This window comes from Schistocerca americana, unplaced genomic scaffold (assembly GCF_021461395.2).
Source record: "Schistocerca americana isolate TAMUIC-IGC-003095 unplaced genomic scaffold, iqSchAmer2.1 HiC_scaffold_34, whole genome shotgun sequence".
In the NCBI taxonomy this organism is placed as follows: Eukaryota; Metazoa; Arthropoda; class Insecta; order Orthoptera; family Acrididae; genus Schistocerca; species Schistocerca americana.
In genome coordinates this window covers 3031437-3052309 of record NW_025726060.1, presented here as the reverse complement: position 1 = coordinate 3052309, position 20873 = coordinate 3031437, and positions in this window count along the sequence as shown.

The window sequence follows — 20873 nt, the reverse complement described above, 5'->3', positions numbered from 1 at the left end:
TGGAAAACAGCCTAAAAACCATCCAAAGACTGGCCGGTTCACCGGTCCTCGACACAAATCCGCCGGGTGGATTCGTGCCGGGGACCAGGCGCTCCTTACCGCGCGGAAAGCCGTGCGTTAGACCGCACGGCCAACCGGTCGGGCTCATAGGTTGGGGAATGGGAGCTGACTGTTGGCAAGAGATATGCTAGGAGAAGATGATTTTCAGATAGTTTTACTATTGGTGTTTACAATAGATATGACCAACTGTCAGAGTCTAGTGGAGAGGAATCTCTAGTAGCTGTAGATGTAGGAAGTATGCAGCAGACCTCAGTAGTTACGGTGGCTAGAACAGTTGCAAAGTCGAAGAGGAAGAAGAAGGTTCTGCTGTTAGGTAGTTCTCATGGCAGAGGTGTAGGCCAGCAATTGCAGGAAGTGCTGTGGAGTGAGCACCAGGTCACCAGCATTGTGAAGCCTAATGCAGGATTGGCTCAGGTGACTTAACATAGGGGGGTTATGTAGGGATTTTACTAAAGAGGATCAGGTAGTGATTGTGGGTGGGGCTGGTAATAGTATTGATAGGGATGGGGAGTATAACATACATGGTGACCTGGAAAAGATAGCCACTCAGACTGGCAACACGAATGTGCATTTCGTGGAACTGTTTCAGCGTCACGATCGGCCTCATCTTAATACAGCCGTCAGGCGTAATAACATGAGACTTGGGGGTGCGCTGATGACAGAAAGCATGGGCCACATTTCAGTGGTGTCGGTGGAGTCTATCAGCAGGACGGGTTTCACTAGACATGGCCTGCACCTCAACAGGTATGGGGAGGTTGGCAAAGCTTATAGGAGACAGCATAGGTGGGGTTGGTGGGATCACTCATGGGAAAATTCCTGCAGTAGTGGGTGTTAGAGCTGCACCTTTTTTAGATTGATGTCAGCTGATAGGTATTCCTGCGTAAGGGAAGTCTCTCTAACAAAGGAACCACTTTTGACAAAGCTTAGGTATCCGAGTAATGAGGGAATTAGTATATTTCATCAAAATATACAAGGTATTAGAGATAAAGTTAGTGAACTGCTTATAGATGTTGACTCTGAAATTATTGGTATATCTGAACACTTCTTAAATAAGGAGATAATTCAGAGGCTTCCTTTACCAGTATACAGGTTGGCTGGCAGCTTTTCGAGGAGCTCTTTGCGGTGTGGGGGAGTAGCCATGTATGTGAAAAACGGCATCCCATTTGAGTCTATTGATGTTTCAAAGTACTGCACTGAAAAGGTGTTTGAATGTCGTGCAGGTGTGGTTAAATTTAACGGAGCTAAACTTCTAACTGTTGTTATTTATAGATCCCCAGACTCCAATTTCACAACATTTTTGCTAAAGCTAGAGGAGGCTCTTGGTTCACTTTATAGGAAATACAAAAAGTTACTTATATGTGGTGACTTCAGTATTAATTGTATAAGTGATTGTGCACGGAAGAGGATGCTGGTAGACCTCTTTTTCATATGATCTTATGCAAACCGTATTCTTTCCAACGAATTCGGGAGGACGACGGTTCAATCCCGTCTCCCGCCATCCTGATTTAGGTTTTCCGTGATTTCCCTAAATCGCTTCAGGCAAGTGCCGGGATGGTTCCTTTAAAAGGGCACGGCCGATTTCCTTCCCCATCCTTCCCTCACCCGAGCTTGCGCTCCGTCTCTAATGACCACGTTGTCGACGGGACGTTGAACACTAATGTCATCCTCCTCCTCTTTCCAACGAGAGTGCAAGGGAACAGTAGAACAACCATAGACAACATTTTTGTTCATTCCTCATTACTAGAAGGGCATTCTGTTAGCAAAAAGGTGAATGGCCTTTCAGATCATGATGCACAAATTTTAACTCTAAAAGGTTTTTGTGCTGCAACACGTGTTAAATATAGTCATCAGCTGTTTAGGAAAGCTGATCCAGTTGCTGTAGAGACCTTTGTAAACCTTATCAAGGAACAAGAGTGGCAAGATGTTTATAGCGCTGATACGGTAGACGATAAATATAATGCTTTTCTCAAGACTTTTCTCATGCTCTTTGAAAGTTGCTTTCCGTTACAACGTTCAAAACAGGGTACTAGCACAAACAGGCAGCCTGGGTGGCTGACTAGAGGGATAAGAATATCTTGTAGAACAAAGTGGCAATTATATCAAAACGTTAGAAACAGTCAAAATCTAAATGCAGCAGCCCATTACAAACAGTATTGTAAGGTGCTTAAATATGATATTAGGAAGGCAAAAAGTATGTGGTATGCAGATAGAATAGCTAAGTCTCAGGATAAAATTAAAACTATATGGTCAGTCGTAAAGGAAGTGGCTGGTCTGCAGAGACAAGTCGAGGATATAGAATCAGTACGTAGTGGGAATGTCCGTGTTACTGATAAGTCGCATATATGTACACTGTTTAATAATCACTTTCTGAATATAGCAGGTGAACTAAATAGAAACCTAGTCCCAACAGGGAATCATATAGCGCTCTTAGAAAAAAGTGTTCCGAGACTGTTACATGAAATGCTCCTCCGTGATACTGACAAGAGGGAGATTGAGTTAATAATTAAATCACTAAAGACCAAGAACTCTCATGGATATGACGGGGTATCTAGCAGAATACTGAAGTATTGTTCTATGTATGTTAGCCCAGTACTTAGCCATATGTGTAACTTTTCCTTTAGGAGTGGTCGGTTTCCTGACCGATTAAAGTACTCGGTAGTGAAGCCACTTTATAAAAAGGGAGACAGGGATAATGTTGACAATTATAGACCTATTTCTATGCCATCGGTGTTTGCTAAAGTTATCGAGAGGGTTGTATATACAAGGTTACTGGAGCATTTAAATTCACATAATTTGCTGTCAAATGTTCAGTTTGGTTTTAGAAATTGTTTAACAACTGAAAATGCTATAGTCTCTTTTCTCTGTGAGGTTTTGGACGGATTAAATAAAAGGTTGCGAACGCTAGGTGTTTTCTTTGATTTAACGAAGGCTTTTGACTGTGTTGACCACAAAATATTACTGCAGAAGTTATGGAGTAAGGGGAGTAGCTTACAATTGGTTCGCCTCTTACTTTAAGAACAGAAAGCAGAAGGTAATTCTCCGCAATATTGAGAGTGGTAGTGATGTTCAGTCCCAATGGGGCACTGTTAAGTGGGGCGTTCACCAAGGGTCGGTGCTGGGGCCACTGCTGTTTCTCATTTATGTAAATGATATGCCTTCTAGTATTACAGGTGATTCAAAAATATTTCTGTTTGCTGATGACACCAGCTTGGTAGTGAAAGATCTTGTGTGTAATATCGAAACAGTATCAAATAATGTAGTTCATGAAATAAGTTCGTGGCCTGTGGAAAATAACTTGATGCTAAATCACAGTAAGACTCAGTTTTTACAGTTTCTAACTCACAATTCATCAAGAACCGATATTTTGATCCGACAGAATGGGCATATTATAAGCGAGACGGAGAAGTTCAAGTTCCTAGGCGTTCGGATATATAGTAAGCTGTTGTGGAAAGCCCATGTCCAGGATCTTGTTGAGAAACTAAATGCTGCTTTATTTACCATTAGAACAGTATCTGAAATAAGTGACACCTCAACACGAAAAGTAGTCTACTTCGCATATTTTCATACGCTTATGTCGTATGGTATTATTTTTAAGGGTAATTCTTCTGATTCAAATAGGGTATTTTTGGCTCAAAAACGGGCTGTTCGAGCTATATGTGGTGTAAGTTCGAGAACCTCTTGTCGACCCCCATTCAATAGTCTGGGAATTCTGACATTGCCCTCACAGTATATATTTTCTTTAATGTCGTTTGTTCTTAGCAATATTAGCCTATTCCCAAGAGTTAGCAGCTTTCACTCAGTTAATACTAGGCAGAGATCAAATCTGCATGTGGAATGCACTTCCTTGACTCTTGTGCAGAAAGGAGTGCAGTATTCTGCTGCATCCATTTTCAATAAGCTACCACAAGAACTCAAAAATCTTAGCAGTAGCCCAAACTCTTTTAAGTCTAAACTGAAGAGTTTCCTCATGGCTCACTCCTTCTATTCTGTCGAGGAGCTCCTGGAAGAGCTAAAAAATTAAGTCAATTCCAGTGTTACATTGTTGATTTTCTTTATTTAAACTTACGACTTGTCACCTGAATATGTTTTTTTATATTTCATTTTATCTGTTTCTAATATCGTGTTATAATTTCATGTATTGACTCGTTCCATGACCATGGAGACTTCTCCTTAATTTGGTCCCACGGAATAATAAATAAACAAATAAAATAAAAATAAATAGGAGGTGGTCACACTGATGTGACTATGACGTGTATATTTCACGATGATGACAAAGCTAGTAGAATTCTCAGAGGAAATAATGCTCCCTGCAGTACGTTAAATAAACCACAACACACAGTTGCGAAGTCCGTTCGCTCATTATCGTCATTTAAGGACGAATATTTTTATATTTATTTTTTGGTACCGATTCGTAGCGCACTAGTCGTCAATTCCCCACTGTTTCAAATCAAATGGCGCCTGATCCGTCTGTTCACAGCTTCCTATGGCACTTCCAGTGGTTTAGACTGCAGTCTTTTAGTTCACTGGTCCCTGTTCCATAATGAAGAATAACAACAAGTAATGCAGATCATACTTCTATTAAAAGACACACAGAATCTTTTAGAAAACACAAGATGACAGCCGGACGGAGTGGCCGAGCAGTTCTAGGCGCTACAGCCTGGAACCACGCGACCGCTACGCTCGCAGGTTCGAACCCTGCCTCGGGCATGGATGTGTATGATGTCCTTAGATTAGTTAGGTTTAAGTAGTTCTAAGTTCTAGGGGACTGATGACCTTAGAAGTTAATTCCCCATAGTGCTCAGAGTCATTTGAACCATTTTGAACCAAGTCAAAGAAAAGAAAATACACAAGTAACAAGATACTTTTCTCTTTGTAGTTCCGGACTCTATCCATGACGTTACAGCTGCAACATGCCAGCTGTGTCATGATTATGTTACACAATGTACACAAATGTCTTATGGCTCTAATCACAAAAGTCATTTATTGAAGTTAAACTGTAACAAACTATACTAAAATCGACGCACTTTCGACCAATCATCAATGTGCCATAGGACTGAAACAGCATGCTTTCACAGCACCCAAGTTGTAATACGAAAAACATCAAATACGAGAAGCCTTTAACTACCGAAATGTAGTTTTCAGTTATCTTATTATAAACAATCGTACAAAAAACGACGCGAAATCTTCGGTGTCCCGCTAGAGGACGCCGAAACACCCACCTGCTGGCCGCCGCGAGTTCCGCATCGGACATATCGACATGAAGCTCGGTAACGAAATAAAAGGCAGGAGCGGCGCCGCCAGACATGGACAATTAACTCGCAGTTAAGCCTCGACCACTGTAATCCGCTGTCGACCCACATTCTTGCTGCGAAACACGATCAATTATTCGCGTGCGTGCGATGTAGCAGCGCAGTGTCGGTCGGGAAAATTTGTCGTTAATCGCATTACGGGCGTCACAGATATGTGCGATCGCTACCGTCCGCGCCAAACGAGCTTCCTTCATTTCAGGCCGTCTTTCGCTGCCGACATTCATATTCGTTTGTAATGAGCGTGGGACGATGAAAGCCGAAATAAATAAGCTACGTGAAAAGCGTAATTAAAAATACAGCAAATAAAAGTTTTCTGTCTGCTATGTATGGATGACGAAAAACGAATACAAGATGCGGAACATTCTAAAAGATCTTCGAAATCGTCTATGCTCTGCAACTTTTGAATTAAAGATAATATCAGAGATTAAAACGTCGTAAGGTCGACTTACTTTTCCTATTGTTCTCACGTCTTATGGCATCATATTCCAGGGAAACTCTTAACTGTGAAAGGAAGTGTTCGCTTCTCAGTAGCCTGTGGTAAGGGCAGTATGTGTGATCCTCTAAACGGCTCTAAACCGTCGTGTGGACTGTCGACAGCTTTACAGTACTTCCACTCTCTTACGAAGTTTTGTCCGCAGCTCGTGGTCGTGCGGTAGCGTTCTCGCTTCCCACGCCAGGGTTCCTCCCGGGTTCGATTCCCGGCGGGGTCAAGGATTGCCTCGTGATGACTGGGTGTTGTGTGCTGTCCTTAGGTTCGTTAGGTTTCAGTAATTCTATGTTCTAGGGGACTGATGACCGTAGCTGTTAGGTCCCATAGTGCTCAGAACCATTTGAATCTTACGAAGTTTGTTGTTTTCAATAAATAGGAAATCGAAAACAATAGTAACATTCATAAATGTAGTTAAAAAGAACGAGAAATCCCTTTACACTAATTTATGTGTACAATCTTCTGACTTAATTGGGATAGCAGCGGCTATGTTAATGTGCAATAATGACACCACCTTCAGCTGATTGTATTAGTTTTTATTTATTTACAACCTGAGTCGGTGGTACAATTCACCATCTTCTGGTCCCTGAGCAAAGCAAACATTTTTTTCATCATAGGAGGGTCATATGTCGTGCGGACATCCGAATTCCCGCGGCGAACAGTACCGAAATTAACCGACAGACTGCAACCGCATGCAAAATTGACTCGGTCTAGCGCCTGAAACATTCAATGTGAGCTTGTCCGTGCTACAAGATTGATGTAAGCAGAGTTGGAACAGCGAGCATTCATGAAAATAGCCATTCTCGCAGGCGGAAATGCTATTCACAAGGGAAATACCCAGCTCGAACGGTTGAAAACGCGTTTAAAATATAATGTTAACGGTTTCGAATAGTTATCAACGTCATTCATCTGTAAAACTATGTGTGCGGCCGCTAGCGCCCCACTGCGGCTTACCTGTACAGACAGTACGAGCGTGACCGTTGCGGTGTACAGCAGTGAAGTGTACGCACTGACTCAAACGTTAGTAGCTTATGTTGCCTTTTTGTTAATATGATTTCGTTGTTACAATATACCACGCTTATACAAATTCCACTCCACAACGCATATCTACAGAGTGACAATTACTGAACTATATGAAATGAAATCGTCATAACTTCTGAACGGTTTGTGTTACGACGTTCAAAACTGCATAGTTGGCAGCGGGGCATGATTGGAATTAGTATGCTCTGTATGGTTTGGTTTAGCGACGAAGCCCACTTTCATTACGATGGGTTCGTCAATAAGCAAAACTGGTGCATATGGGGGACTGAGAAACCGCATTTTGCGATCGAAAAATCTCTTCACCCTCAACGGGTGATTGTGCTGTGTGTAGTGTCCAGTCGCGAATAATCCGTACGATATTTCTGGGCACGGTGCTTACCGGACGGTGCGTTAAGCTTTTGACAGATGATTTCATCCCCATTATCCAAAGTGACCCTGATTTCGACAAGATGTGGTTCATGAAAGACAGAGCTCGACCCCATCGAAGCAGGGGAGTGTTTGATGTCCTGGAGGGGCACTCTGAGGTCTGCATTCTGGCTCTGGGGTGCCCAGAGGCCACTGTCGAACGCATGCGACTCCTTTTTGCGTTGGATATGTTAAAGACAAGGTATACAGCAATAACCTCAAAACCACTGCTGAGCTGAGAACAGCCGTTCAGTATGTCATCGACAGAATCGATGTTCCAACACTTCAACGAGTCATATAGAATTTCGCTATTCGTCTGCGCCACATAATCGTCAATGATGGCAGGCAAACTGAACTTGTCGTAACCTAAATTCGAATATCTGTAGTGACGTTTACCTGTCGAATGAAGTGTTTGCATGCCGTTGTTTGTAACTAATTTACGTTTTTTTTGACATAGTTCAATAATTGTCACCTTAGTTGGATGAAGTTTCTGGAGCATTGTGTAATCTATTACATAAGAAATAGTATTTATACCTTAGGATGGTTTTTAACGCATATTTCAGATCTAACCAAATTAATTGGAAGTATTCCATTATATTTTTCTGCTTCATCCCATGAAAATGACATTTTACACCACAGCAGTTTACAGTTTCATGTAACCAACATAAAATTAACACAGTATTCAACAACCCTACATATTTGCCGGCCGGCGTGGCCGAGCGGTTCTAGGCGCTTGAGTCTGGAACCGCGCGACCGCTACTGTCGCAGGTTCGAATCCTGCCTCGGGCATGAACGTGTGTGATGACCTTAGGTTAGTTAGGTTTAAGTAGTTTTAAGTTTTAGTGGACTGATGACCTCAGCTGTTAAGTCCTATAGTGCTCAGAGCCATTTGAACCTACACACTTACACTATAAGGTCGCTTGGTCTTCCAACTATTAATGCAAATTTGTTACAGTGCAGGCACTTTCTATAGTTGATGCCTCATATTTTGGATGCTATACTGGTCACACAAACATATGTAATGAAAAAAGTATATAGCTATTATGCTTTGTTTCTGTGGTGAGATGAATGATATTTCTGTTGAATCTAGGGAACTGAAGATAGTGAATTGTGCCACTGAACCTGGTCATGAATAAATGATAAGAAATACAGCTGAAGTTATTATTATTGTTGCATACACCCTTACACTCTCCGTCACTCATCTTAGATCTGGCACACAAAGGAGTAACGCATTCAGCCACAAAACACTTTCTCAGCTTCCCCAGTGACGTGAAGAATCTAATATATAGCACAACAGCGACAAATCATGATTATGACACATGTAACATGAAAATATCTAACTTACTAGAAAGGAGTAAGAAGAGAAACAGAATAAAGACAAGGAATCCAAACGAAGACTAGGAAAATAATAGGAAGAACTTCAGTAGCAAAATGCTACCACCCGATGTAAGGTCCACACCGTATGCAATTAATGAGAGACTGTACTGAGTGGTGTCAATTTGTGTCTCAGATTTGAGTTGCTTGCAACTACAACCCATCGTTTTACTGGTAAAAACGATGGCACTAAGAGATCACGTAGGCTTTTTCGGAATAAAAGACGGGAGGTCCACACTATGGTGGAAATGACTGTTCAAGTAAAGTTAATTTAATACAGTATAAGTGGAGGGTAAGAATCGTAGAGGGAGACCAAGAGATGAATACACTAAGCAGATTCAGAAGGATGTAGGTTGCAGTAGGTACTGGGAGATGAAGAAGCTTGCACAGGATAGAGTAGCATGGAGAGCTGCATCAAACCAGTCTCAGGACTGAAGACCACAACAACAACAACAAGTCTACAAAATGTCTGTGTCTTAACAGGGTGTGACCACATAGTGTATAGTCTGTTTATTAATTGCACTTTCGGCAGGTATTAACTAGTTCGGATTCTTGACGTCGCAGCATTGTGTCGTCGTAATTGTTTGCGGAGACGGATTTCATATGTTCCGTCTGAAGCACAATCATCACTCATGCAATTAGAAGCACGCTCTCTTCGGAGGGAAGCGTTTTGTTGCACGTCACACCAGTTCCCACTTCTAGGAATCTTGTGTTCTAACACTGTACCCTACCCAGTGCTATGCTGTATAAAAAGAGAAAATAAAATCCAGTGTTTTTAATTTAAGCAGTAAATGGATTTGAATTTATAATTCAGCGCGCACCTACTACTTTAGCACAGGGTTCACATGTTGTAGCAGCGTACTAAGATTCACGTGGAATAATGTTTCAAGAGGCATCGGTTTTTTAAAGTAAAGTGAAAATTTGTCATTCGTTGTTATGGCATTTCTTTCGACATAAGTGTATGTATTGTTTAAGGATATTAGTTAGCAATACTTCATAATGCAAAAATTTGAGTTTAATATGGAGGTGTAATAAACGTCGTGTATCTAAATTGCGAACGACTTTTCCGCGCGACTACGTTGTTAGTCAAGAATCGGAAAGAAAGAAAGATAAAACTGCGTATGGTTTAAAGTGAGCTAATTCGTTTCTAATCGCCAATAGTACAAGAAGAAGCAGATAACTGAACTGCCGGTGGCCCATGTCTTCAATACACTGTATCAAATTTGCTCCCATAGACATTATACACTGGTGTGGACAAATTAAGAACGAAATTACCTTCCGCATGACTTGTTGCTGCCAAGTAACACAGTTCCATGAAAATTGGACAATACATAGAAATAACTCCAACGTTACAGTACTGATGGCAGCGGAAAGATATAAGCAATGACACGAACAGAAATGAGACTTCTATAAAAAGACAATAATTACACTGAAGTCACTGGGATTGATGATGATCCAGTGCACATTAAAAAAAGCAGGACATGGTTCTTAACAGGATGTGTGTCGACCATGAGCGGGAATGCATGCTCTGCAACGTGTTCTCATGCCGGCTACAAGGTTGGTAAGGAATTACTGTCGTTGAGCGAACCATTCCTACACCAGCACGGTTGCCACTGGTGGATGGTCGTTGGTACAAATGGCCGTGCTGCAATACGCCCCAACATATCCCACACGTGCTCTGTAAGAATTAAGTATGGGGGGGGGGGGGCGTATTCTCTCATTCCAAGAGCTCCTACACCTGCTCGGTTCGATGCGGTCGCGTATTGTCAGGCATAAAAATGAACTCACGGCCGAATGCACGCTTCCCAAGGCGCACACGGAGAAGGAGTGCAGTGTTAATGTAACATTCCCCGGTGACTGTACTGTGTTCAAAGATTTGGAAGTCAGTAAGCCCGTGCAACATTATGCCTCTCCACACGTAACACCTGGGCCACAAAGACGATCATGTTAGCCAATGTTCTCGCGTGCATTACATTTTCCCAGCTCTCAGCAGATGAGATATTGTCGAACATGACACTCTTTGGTGGTCCCTGGTATACAATATGGGGAGGCATAACGTAGTACGGCCTACTGACGAACACTGCTCACTCACCGGCGAACGTTAGTGTGACACCGAACTCTTTCCCCCTGTCCGTGCATTCGACTTCTATGGATGACAATGGGCACAGAGCAGGTGGAGCAGTTCTTCGACTGGCTTCCGCGTTCCTGACGAACACTGCTCACTCACCGGCGAACGTTAGTGTGACACCGTACTCCTTCCCCCTGTCCGTGCATTCGACTTCTATGGGTGACAATGGGCACAGAGCAGGTGGAGCAGTTCTTGGACTGGCTTCCGCGTTCCGCCATCCATACGTCGTGGGAGGCACACTGCAGTTGCCAACCGCGCTCCTGAAGGAATGCAACGCCCTCCACAATAACTGCTTATCAACAGTGTGACCGGCATGGGAACACGCTGCAGAGAATCCAGTGCCGTCCGTGGTCATCACATACCCTGTTAAAAACCATGCCCCGCCTTTTGTAATGACCAGGGGGCCGTCATGAATTGTGGTGACTTCATTGTAATTATGGTCTTTCTTAAAAGTGTCATTTCTGTTCGCCTCACTGCGTATTTCTTTCAGTAACTACTATAACGTGGCAGATCTTTATAGCTGTGGTCCAAGTTCCATCGAGCTATGTTACTTGGTAGTGACACATCGTGCGAAAATTCCTTCCGTCCTTCAATTCTGAACACCAGTGTAGGGCCATCATTAAACTCTATAGTTCGTACCGTGGAACGTTTGAAAGATCTCTATCAGAATGATGTACACGTCAGTTCAGAGGCTATTTGTACATCACCTGTTTGCGTATACAGGGTATTACAAAAAGGTACGGCCAAACTTTCAGGAAACATTCCTCACACACAAAGAAAGAAAATATGTTATGTGGATATGTTTCCGGAAACGCTTACTTTCCATGTTAGAGCTCATTTTATTACTTCTCTTCAAATCACATTAATCATGGAATGGAAACACACATCAACAGAACATACCAGCTTGACTTCAAACACTTTGTTACAGGAAATGTTCAAAATGTCCTCCGTTAGCGAGGATACATGCATCCACCCTCCGTCGCATGGAATCCCTGATGCGCTGATGTAGCCCTAGAGAATGGCGTATTGTATCACAGCCGTCCACAATACGAGCACGAAGAGTCTCTACATTTGGTACCGGGGTTGCGTAGACAAGAGCTTTCAAATGCCCCCATAAATGAAAGTCAAGAGGGTTGAGGTCAGGAGAGCGTGGAGGCCATGGAATTGGTCCGCCTCTACCAATCCATCGGTCACCGAATCTGTTGTTGAGAAGCGTACGAACACTTCGACTGAAATGTGCAGGAGCTCCATCGTGCATGAACCACATGCTGTGTCGTACTTGTAAAGGCACATGTTCTAGCAGCACAGGTAGAGTATCCCGTATGAAATCAGGAGAACGTGCTCCGTTGAGCGTAGGTGGAAGAACATGGGGCCCAATCGAGACATCACCGACAATGCCTGCCCAAACGTTCACAGAAAATCTGTGTTGATGACGTGATTGTACAACTGCGTGCGGATTCTCGTCAGCCCACACATGTTGATTGTGCAAATTTACAATTTGATCACGTTGGAATGAAGCCTCATCAGTAAAGAGAACATTTGCACTGAAATGAGGATTGACACATTGTCGGATGAACCATTCGCAGAAGTGTACCCGTGGAGGCCAATCAGCTGCTGATAGTGCCTGCACACGCTGTACATGGTACGTAAACAACTGGTTCTCCCGTAGCACTCTCCATAAAGTGACGTGGTCAACGTTACCTTGTACAGCACTAACTTCTCTGACGCTGACATTAAGGTTATCGTCAACTGCACGAAGAATTACCTCGTCCATTGCAGGTGTCCTCGTCGTTCTAGGTCTTCCACAGTCGCGAGACATAGACTGCAATGTTCCGTGCTCCCTAAGACGCCGATCAATTGCTTCGAACGTCTTCCTGTCGGGACACCTTCGTTCTGGAAATCTGTCTCGATACAAACGTACCGCGCCACGGCTATTGCCCCGTGCTAATCCATACATCAAATGGGCATCTGCCAACTCCGCATTTGTAAACATTGCACTGACTGCAAATTCACGTTCGTGATGAACACTAACCTGTTGATGCTACGTACTGATGTGCTTGATGCTAGTATTGTAGAGCAATGAGTCGCATGTCAACACAAGCACCGAAGTCAACATTACCTTCCTTCAATTGGGCCAACTGACGGTGAATCGAGGAAGTACAGTACATACAGACGTAACTAAAATGAGCTCTAACATGGAAATTAAGCGTTTCCGGACACATGTCTATATAACATCTTTTCTTTATTTGTGTGTGAGGAATGTTTCCTGCAAGTTTGGCCGTACCTTTTGGTAACACCCTGTATAGCTGCATGCTGGCTAGTTTCATATTACTACACAGCACGGCGCTTTAAATTTAATAAAAGAAAGCCTGCCACTGCGCTTGTTACAAATTAAACTACACTATACATGTCGCTTGTATTTAAATAAATATTCGGCTACGAAAGTTGTCCAGAAGAAATGATTTTAGGCCAGATTGAAAATCTGCTTTGCTACCTGTCAGACATTTTAGTTTTGGACAAATGATCAAATGATTTTCTATACGCTTACCGAACTGTTTTCTGACCTACAGGCAGTTTCCGTAGTGAGTGATGAAGGGACTTTTTTCTGCTTTAGCTGTGGGCGTCACTATTCTTCTCATACAGCAACCGTTATTTATGACGAATTTCATTGGCGAATACATATATTGTGAGGAAGCTGTTTAACTGTCTTATTTCTCGAGGAGGCGCATACGGGATGATTGTTCGCAAACATTACAAGTTATTCTCATTTCTCATTTTTGTGCAATCATTACTTCGTTCCTAAGCGATTAGTTATCCAATAAAATTATACTAAAATCTATTAATTTGTGAACATATTTCGTATATGGTAAGATACTGATTTTATTATTTTTGAAATTAGCAATTACTGTGGTGTCGTTCTGTTTGTCGTATGCAACTGAAAGTACTGCATCTTTTCCGAAATTAAGAAAGACGATTTGTAAGCCACTGCATTAATTCCCTGAAACATAACATTAACAGTTTCTCCGATTCCTTTACCTGTAATCAGATTACTTAGAACACTTATCTGCGAAAGCACATCGTGTAACAGTGGCGGGACTTTGGTACCAGCCCGGTATTCACCTAGTGGGATGTGAAAACGGCCGAAAAACCACATCTAGGCTGTCTGGCACACCGCCGGCTGGATTCACTGCGGGTTCGGCGCACCTACCGTTTCTGGAAGTGGCGATCCGGGCGGGTCTTGCACAATCTTACTAATTGTCTAAATCCATTTATTATGTTTTCGTCAAAATTCATAGTGTCAATACTAGAAACAATATGTTATTTGGTATCACAGTCGATTGTCATTCGTTACAACATTAGCAACGTGCAACCCTGACGGTGAATAAACTTTTCGTAGGCACCAATGTTGTTTCCCTTCATGTGTTCGCTAACTGTAAACAATATGTGGGGGGGAGTGGCAAATACTGTGTGCGAGTCGCGTGTCGCACGCCGATGTGAAGGCGGTGGGGAAAACAGTACTTTCCTCAGCTGGCGGAAAGCACGCACAGAGCTTAACTACGATGGGCGGAAACGGGCGTGGGCCAGGTATAAGTGGCGGGGGGGGGGGGGGGGGGGGAGGGGGAGGGGGGAGGGGGGAGGTGTTCTCCAGAGCGCAGCGGTGTGTGGGCAAAGCTGTAACTGTCGCGTGTCTCTGTCCTATCACATGCAAACAGTTGGCGGCATGATCCAGGATCCCCGAATGTGGCAAAACCATTCCACGGTTGCAACATTTGGAAATGAGAACTTCGTCGATGAAGTACTCGGTATGCATCGGGTTTCTCCCAAGGAACCACTGATGTCCTCCAACTATATAAAACATTTGTAACATAGGAACAGCAGTACTGCCAGACTATTCTCTGATGAATATCGTTATAGACCGTACGAAGTGCAGAGGACTCTGTTAAAATTTCCACTTGGTGTACGGAATGGCAGCTCTCTTCAAATGTGTGTAAATTCAAGATAATTCCAAAAAGAGGGGTATATCATATTACAAGATTAATTTGACTATATGGAGCACGTTAGAACGTATAAATAATTAGCTGTAATTGTAAGAATCTATGTGAAATTGGAGGTCTGTTAAAAGTCGATAGTAGAGAACGTGGATGAAAGATACAGATTTGATGGATGTTTATCAAGAAATGGCATATAAGACACAAGTGCAACAGATTCTAGATTAGTACTCCTACGTTAGGGGCTCTTATGAAATGGATATGACAGCAGATACGGAACGAATTCAGAAATGGGCTAGGAGCATAGCAGACCGATAAAACTCGTACTGAAGTGAAACAGAGACACTCTGGGAACTTAGTTCAAAAAATGGTTCAAATGGCTCTGAGCACTATGGGACTCAACATCTTAGGTCATAAGTCCCCTAGAACTTAGAACTACTTAAACCTAACTAACCTAAGGACATCACACACACCCATGCCCGAGGCAGGATTCGAACCTGCGACCGTAGCAGTCGCGCGGTTCCGGACTGCGCGCCTAGAACCGCGAGACCACCGCGGCCGGCTGGGGAACTTAGTCCTTAGGTTAGTTAGGTTTAAGTAGTTCTAAGTTCTAGGGGACTGATGACCTCAGAAGTTAAGTCCCATAGTGCTCAGAGCCATTTGAACCATTTTTGAAGAGGGCGTTGTTTTCGCTACACCCCGTATGCTAACAGCAGTGAATCGGTATTCGACGAAGGCTGTGCTGCATATCGTATATCTGACGGGATCACGAAAGTAAAATAAAGAGAGTTTACGACGCGTACAGTGCCGTGTAGACTAGTCTTCCTTTCTCGCTCCAAACGCAGTAGAACAGAATAGAAAATAGCTAATTTTGTTTTGCGTAATTATTCCATGATAAAGTGAGTGCAATGTAGCGCGAGTTTGACAGAACTACAGATATACATCCATTTTCTGAGTTTCACGAAAGAATATACACAAATGTGCAGTCATAATGGGTCCCCCAGTCACGCACTCTAGTATAGCTTGCGGATATGTACATGGAAAAGCTGTGAAATTTATGGATTTCGTGCGAGAAATGTTTCACTCTCTATTGCAAATACCATTCAACAGAAGATTTTCCCGTCGGTCTTATGCCAGGTAAAACTCAAAGAGCGAATGCAAGAACTGCACAACTAGGAAGAACCGAACGAAAATTCTAAACTAAAACTGGAAAAACTGGAAGTCCAGAAACATGCGGTCCCTTACGCAGCCACTGAAGCATCTCAGATAAAAAACAAAGCTAACCGCACGCGAGACACATAAATTCACTGTAACACACTCAACAGGAAACAAAGGCGGTGAAATCATCAAAAAGGATCATTTTGAAGAAGGAATCCGTCAGAATAGAGCCTGTAACAACAACGGTGTAACTGCAAAAACAGGATCACAATAGGACAGTGGAGTGTTGATGCATGGCGACAATAAAATGAGGAGCCCTTAAGAAGAAGCGGCTAGCTGACAGGCAGTAGACGCACATTTCCTGGAGGAGCTGTACGGAGTGAGTCTCAAGGAAGTCAAGCAGGAGAAAAGGTTTCAAAAAATCCTCGATAAGTCCCTAAGAATTATTAACTTTCCTCCGTTTTACACTTTTGTACACCTAAACAGATATCTAGGTCTTCAGAACCGATTCTCGATGTAGTTGATGTTGCCATGGTGTGTGAGCAAGTCTTTCGAATATTCCACTGAAATTATGTTACAGTCAAACATTAGAGGTACAGACAATGGTTTGAAAATGAACGAAAGCTTTCGACACTAGTTACTGTTAAGGATTATTAGCCAATGCGACGGCGCGCCCGGGTTCCCGGGTTCGATTCCCGGCGGGGTCAGGAATTTTCTCTGCCTTCTGATGACTGGGCGTTGTGTGATGCCCTTAGGTTAGTTAGGTTTAAGTAGTTCTAAGTTCTAGGGGACTGATGACCATAGATGTTAAGTCCCATAGTGCTCAGAGCCATTTGAACCACTGCGACGGAAAGCTAAATAAATACGACTCATAAATAGAGTTGCTTGTCCTTTATGCCAACGCAATGCTGTAATTGCACAAAGAACGGGATATGTAGTACTAACAGTACTATTAGTAGTTGAGTAATTGGTTAGGGGGTTCACAGCAGTTTTGTACGTGTGGAAAGCGGTTGTAGGATTAGTATTTTAATTTTTTCGTATTGTTTATAAGTACCAGCAATAAATGACTGATATCCACCTGAATTATTATCCACAAATAAGTACGTTTTATGACCTCCTTTAGCTTCCCAGATAATAGCCTGTAATTGTGTAAAATAAATAAAAATAAAAGTTGGCTATAGCCCCATTCACTTGTAGCTGTTGTGGTCTGCAGTCCGAAGACTGGTTTGATGCAGCTCTCCATTCTACTCTATCCTGTGCAAGCCTCTTCACCTCCGAGTAACTACTACTACCACCTACATCCCTATTAATCTGCTTCCCGTATTCATCTCTTGGTCTCCATCTACCATTTTTACCCCACATCCTTTCCTGCAGTACTAAACTGGTGCTCCCTTGATGCCTCAGAATCTGTCCTACCAATCGATCCCTTCTTTTGGTGAAGTTGTACCATGAATTTCTCTTCTCCCCAATTCTATTCAGTACCTCCTCATTAGTTACGTGATCTACCCATCCAATCTTCAGCGTTTTTCTGTAGCACCATATTTCGAAATCTTCTATTCTCTTCTTGTCTAAACTATTTATCGTCCATGTTTCACTTCCACACATGGCTACACTCCATGTAAATACTTTCAGAAAGGACTTCCTGACACTTAAATCTATAATCGATGTCAACAAATTTCTCTTCTTCAGAAACGCTTTTCTTGCCATTGTCAGTCGGCATTTTATATCCTTCCCACTTCGAACATCATCAGTTATGTTGCTTCCCAAATAGCAAAGCCAGCCGGTGTGGCCGAGCGGTTCTAGGCGCTACAGTCTGGAACCGCCCGACCGCTAAGGTCGCAGGTTCGAATCCTGCCTCGGGCATGGATGTGTGTGATGTCCTTAGGTTAGTTAGGTTTAAGTAGTTTTAAGTTCTAGGGGACTGATGACCTCAGCAGTTGAGTCCCATAGTGCTCAGAGCCATTTGAACCAAATAGCAAAACTCATCTACTACTTTGAGTGTCTCATTACCTAATCCAATTCCCTCTACATCACCTGATTTAATTCGACTACATTCCATTATCCTCGTTTTGTTTTTGTTGATGTTCATCTTATATCCTCCTTTCAAGATACTGACCATTCCGTTCAATTGCTCCTCCAAGTCCTTTACTGTCTCTGCCAAAATTCCAGTGTGATCGGCAAACCTCAAAGTTTTTATTTCTTCCCCAACTAGTATGACAAGAGGGTACTCCCGGAACCGAATGAAGCTAGTGTTCACGTGTTTGGACCTTCCAGCCTAAATTCTCGCATTAACAGGACGTTGGATCCTAATCTGTCTTCCTCACGGGATTTGTGGTCCGTACCAGCGAACTGAAGGAAATTTTTTCCTCTGGCTGTTAGCACATTTGATATTTTAACCTGAGTCACGCTCGCGTGCGGTGCGCAGCCTATTTAGCGGAGAAATGCTCGTGGAAAGCGGCCGGAACGAAACGGAACGCCGGTGCGTTTCACCGGATGCGGCGCTTCCCTTGGAAATCCTAGAAACGGAAAACCGAATTAATACACAAAGAAGCTGCGAGATCCGAGGCGCGTGAGAAAAGCGGCCGACGCTTCGTTTTAATTTTTATTTGAACAGGCCGGCCGCCGTATTCGCCGAACGCAATTCGCGCGAAAAGTTCAACTCCAGTGCCGCACGAACAAAATGTAATTTGGGCGCCGGGCTGCGCACAATGGAACGCGATGATTAGCAAAACGTAAATAAACGGGATACTGACAGTTCGGCCACCTACACAAAAAACCTTTTCTCCAGTCCAACACACTGGCTCTAGGGCTCCTATTTTTTGTTTTGCACGGGAAATATGCATTGCTCGAGTCCTTTGGTTCCTGCAAATGTATTCGCGCTACTTGCGAAAGCGATCAAGCGCCGTGCCTTTCATACTGCAAGCAAGCGCTTTCCTGCCAATCGATACCGCACACGTCGCCAAAATCGAAAACGAAGGAGACGCCAGATGGGACGCTCAAACTCTCCAACATTACATTGAACGACCAGTTGAACGGTAAGCAACGCTTTGCCCTCCAACTCGAACTCTAAGAGGTGCGGATTATGACTAAGTTTCGCGAACACACCATGTTGAGCTCTTACATCGGCTGAGTCACAGGTAACTATGTAAAAACGTGTTACAGAGCACCTTTGACTGAATACACGTGGTACGTCTTTACTGGCCCTTTACGTGCTACGCTACACTCATTTTTACGATTTAACATCGCTGTGGCCAAAACTGCACGCGTCAGACACGAAGTATCTGGACGTATGACGCTCGATAGAATTTACATCAAATTTCGCTACTGAAAATTCGTGCACAGACTTGCTACAACGTGTCGCGTGTAGCAAGCCAATATTTAAATTTAGGGTGCACGTGTCAGCCGCTGAACTGAACCTTCCTTACAGATTCAAACTTTGTGCCTTGCCTGCGCCTTCCGTCTGCGAAAAAGCAGCTTTAAGTCAGAAAGGCGCAACATTAGTTTAATTAAGCACATTATTCCGCCCTCGGAGCCTGCACTTCTGTTTCTCTAAACGCACCTCCTCACTGGTAATGAGGGTACATCCGCGGAAAAGCCGAACTCCTTTTCTGGCTCGTGTTTTAATATCTCTCTCTCTCTCTCTCTCTCTCTGTGTGTGTGTGTGTGTGTGTGAGAGAGAGAGAGAGAGAGAGAGAGAGAGAGAGAGAGAGAGTGTACTACAATCTCATCCCATGAGAAACGATATTGTACCTACACTAGTATAAAAAAAAGTAGCTATCAGTGTAACAGCTTCCATTAGTCTTCATCGGGATCCTGGGAAGCAAAGAATGTAAAAAAAATAATAATAAAATAATGGTGGGGACTACTCTCAGCACTACTGGAGGAAGTTTTCAGATCCGAAAGCTGAGGAAAAAGAGGAGGATCTACTCACTCTTCCACCTCTAGAGCAGATGAAGTTCGACACCAAACTGAAGTAGGTATTACAGTGAGTTAAGAAATAGAACAGGAATTCAATCACAATAAGACGAAAATAATAATAGAAACGTCAAAACCGAAATAGTACACACTAAAAATGCATTCATCCAATTAGTTGATGAGCCTTTACATACAGAGAAGAACTAAATTGACAGCAAACGAAATAAACAGAAGACTGAAAATGGCCTGCGGTGTTACACAGCGACATAGACTTAACTATTCAGAACTTGAGGACTGTAAACAAGGAGAGGAGTGGACGACGTATGGAGGCAGGCAGACGAGTGAACGGTGGACCTACGGTACAAGCTCTTTAATGGATTCCAAGAGATACGAAAACGTAATTAAAGGCAGACAGATGTCATTATAAAAATTTAACAGCAACACAGATGTGTGCGACTAAAGGCTACAAAACTTGGCTGAGTTTGAATGAGCCCAATGGTTTCTTATCTACATACATTCTGGCTGCCTTTTTCCATTCCTAGTAAAAGAAAGTCCCTTTCTGCGCATTCATGTGTTGCTTATTTCTGCAGCACTGCCAGTCCAAGCCACAGACGGAGGACATGAAAGAGGTTGTAGCATCATGCGGAAGTTTCAAAATGGTTCAAATGACTCTGAGCACTATGGGACTTGACTGCTGAGGTTATCAGTCCCCTAGAACTTAGAACTATTTAAACCTAACTAACCTAAGGACAGCACACACATCCATGCCCGAGGCAGGATTCGAGCCTGCGACCGTTGCGGTCGCGCGGTTCCAGACTGAAGCGCCTAGAACCGCTCGGCCGCCGCGGAAGTTTGCACCGTTCTGGGATAATTGCTGAATAAGCATCCATTCATAGATGGTCAGCAGTTCTTTCGTTCCGAGAGACTTCGCAAGGAAGCAGTTAACGGAGCGCAGAGAACTGCTTTGCCCGTCCCGTGACTACTGTGAGAGCCAGAGGACATTTGTA